The sequence below is a fragment of the Corvus brachyrhynchos genome, unplaced genomic scaffold, assembly GCF_000691975.1.
Source record: "Corvus brachyrhynchos isolate BGI_N302 unplaced genomic scaffold, ASM69197v1 scaffold237, whole genome shotgun sequence".
NCBI lineage: Eukaryota > Metazoa > Chordata > Aves > Passeriformes > Corvidae > Corvus > Corvus brachyrhynchos.
Window position 1 is genome coordinate 1292382 of NW_008238959.1, and position 3361 is coordinate 1295742.

The following is a 3361-nucleotide window of genomic DNA, read 5'->3' on the forward strand; positions in this document are numbered from 1 at the left end:
CGCCCCCCGCGGCGCGGAGGAGTTACCGAGGTACCGCCGCGGGTAACGCCGGAGATCCCGAGCGTTCGGACTCTGGAAATACTTCGTTATAAAGGGACCAAAGGCTTCTGGAAAAAGGGATTTACAACAAGTATTCTTCTTTTGATGAGGCACTGGATCACTACGGCTTTTACCGAGGCATCAGGGCGCTGTATGTACAAGGAAGAAGGTGCCTGCCCGTGATTTGCTCTTATTCCACGAAGGATTTCGCATCAGTTTCCTCATTGCATGCTTGGATGATGAGGCTTTTGCGTACGCAGATAATTTTTCTATTCTTATGGTGCATGGTCAAAAAGTTTTCAACATCACTGAAAACTGATAGTATATTTTTAAAAGAAACAAAACGGAGTCTATGAGCATACTGCCCTTCGAATGGAGCTGTACTCTCAAATTGTGAACGCTTTCTTGCACGCTGCTCCCCACTTTCTTGGTTTAAATTCCCTTCTTGCAGCCTCACAGTCTGCGATGCCATGGGATTTTTATTATGTCACGGTTACTTAGTTGTAAGATGTCATCCCAGTTGTGCCATTTCTGGCTCCTGTTTCTGAAGCCTTTTCTCGACAAGCACATACAGTTTTATCAAGTTGGCAACATCCGCTGCTACTTGAGCAAAATGACTTCATCCCACTAGTACTTGCTTTATGGATGTACAGTCTCAGATTCAGAGAGGAGGGGCACCACAAATGAGTGCCACCCTCTCAGTTTTAAAATGACATTGGAGAAATAAAAGGATATCAAATTCTGAGAGTTTCAGAATTCTGTGTACCAGAAATAAGGCACAAACCTTTATTTGAAAATGTAGAATTTGAGATTAGAGGGAGTTAGGAGCAATTTTTCTTTACTTATTTACGTGCATAATTCACTCTCCTGTTAGATCTGAGCTGCATAAAACAGTGCATGAGCTACAGCCTTAAAAATTGTCCTTTATGTGGCCAGATAAGCTTGTCATTTCCAACTTTCCTTGGCAGTCCATTCATTGGCTGGCCTTCTTTCTTGTTCTGCTTAAAAAACTGGTGAGTAGGGCTGACAGTGTAAGTCCTGAAGCTGTGATAGAGGAGCCCCCATCCCTGGGGCCTATGTGTGCAGCTAAGAGCCTTTTTTTGGTTACTTCCTCCAAACAGAATTTCTCCTACCCCAGTTGTCCAGTATCCCACAAGAACTATTTTTCAGATGTAGCATTTTCCTTGACTGTTATTCCCAAAAACACTCCACTGAGGGAGGAAGCTGGTTCACAGCTTTCATAAATTGCCTGGTTAACCAAGTACATCAGTTGATTGATGACCTTTTGCTTTGGTTTTACTCTCAGGTAACAGGCACATCCAGCTCTCCCTCTATTCAGGGCAGTAGCTCTCCTTCCTACTCAGTGGGTGCACTCCCGAGTGATTCAGACCAGAAGACTCTGCAATCTTTGTCACTTTTGTAAGGGGAGCATCCCAGCCAGACTTAGCTGAGGACACTTTACCAGGGGTTCATACTTGTGGTTTTGGTCAATAGTAATACTAGAAACAGGCTAGTGAAGCCAGGCAGGATGTAGCCCAGTTCAAGTTCCAGCTGACTGAAGCTTGACCGAAGCTAAAAAAAAAAAAAAACTGCCAAAAAAGCCCCCTTTAACTTGTTTAAATTTCTGTCCCATTTATAAGTCTGGCAGTAGTAGTTGCAGACACAGTTAGCCAGCTACCATAATCCTGCTAGGTCTGCCCCTGGCATGCACAGGCACATTCCAGGTTTAATGCACAAAGACTGTTCTGTCACCGAAGTCTTCCAAAGTACATTTACAGAAGAGACTGAAGGCTCACTTGTGGCCCAGGTACTAGATTTTACCTAAGTTGCTCTGGTGTTGACAGCAATTTATGTCAGGCTGCAGCTGAAAACTGGACCAGCAGCCGCCAGGGACTGCAGGATTAATACTCACTCTGAGTGCTAGGCTGCACTGATGTCTCCTTGCTGCCTCCAGCACCTGTACCATGGCATGTGCTACCTTACTTAGAATTGTGTCTGCCCACACCATAATCACTTTCTCACACGTCCGTGTGGACCCAGCTCCGGCTTCTAAAACTGGCAAGGTCCCACGGAATGAGGAGACAGCAGACTGATGCACATCTGCACCTCCAGCCCCCTTGGATCCCTGGAAGAGGAGATGCTTGTGTGAGCATGGGTGTCCAGTAGAAGTTTTATGCCCAGCGAGTAAACAGTCTGACAAAGTCTGAGGAGACACAAAGAACAGCATGTGTAGCATTACCTTTAAAGCTGCCACTCCAAGAACTGGGGGGGAAAGAGATAAAGACAGATGTAAATATATTTACTTGGTACTGGCAGATAGAAACAGGTATCACAGGGAAAGAAAGGTGGAGAGCATAGCTAATTGAGATTGAGCTGGTTAAACCAGGAAATAATGTAAAATGAGCAAAGAAGAAGTAGAGAGGGAAAGCTGAAAAGAAAATAAATGTCATTGAGAGTAAGGAAGAAAGGGGTAGTAGGAGAAAAGGACTGAAGTGTATTAGATTACAAAAAATAGGACCTTAAATGTTAAGGAAAAGTGAAAAGGGGGGAGAACATCCATACACTGAAATTTTATTACACTTGAATACCACATGTATTACAATCCTGATGATCTCAATGGTTAAATGAGGATGTGATTGCCTTTGGAATTTGGAAAGGTAACTGTGCAGTTTAAGAATTTCATATTAATTGATCGTACATGCTAGCAGGAAATAAGTAGCCTTACTTTAACTTCAGAAGTAGAAACAGCTGATTTAAAATTCTGGTTTTGTTCACTGTGGGACAAAGGTATCCCTAATTTTAGTACAATAATAGCATTGCTCATGCTAGAAGTGTGGTAAAAGCTGACACAATACCACTGCATCCTGTTCTGTACAGGAGTTAGAAGTTGTCATTGAACCAAGTGGAGCCCTCTTTATCACTCTGTGCAACAAAGGGGAAAACTGGAGGTTTTTTTGTTTTTCTGGGGTTCTTCTGAATGATCCTCATCTAATAGTTTAAGCAACTTCCGCATCGTGGTGCTGTGAACCCCATTAGAGCAGCGTCCACGGATCACAGAACGCTGACTAGAATACATTTTACTTTGCTTGTCTGCAGCTACCAAATACATTGGATTCTGTCTCCAATTGTGAAATCCATGGTGGCATCAAAACCCCACCAGGGCTGGTTGGGGACTGCAGAAAGGGAGCCTGTGGAGGATGGGTAGCTCATCCGAGTTCACTGTCCTTTCTGAGGAGCTTTTGGTTTATACAGAAAGGCAATCAAGGGGACCGGTAGGCCCAGAATAAAGTACTGTAGAAATAGCTTCTTTTTCTACTTTGCT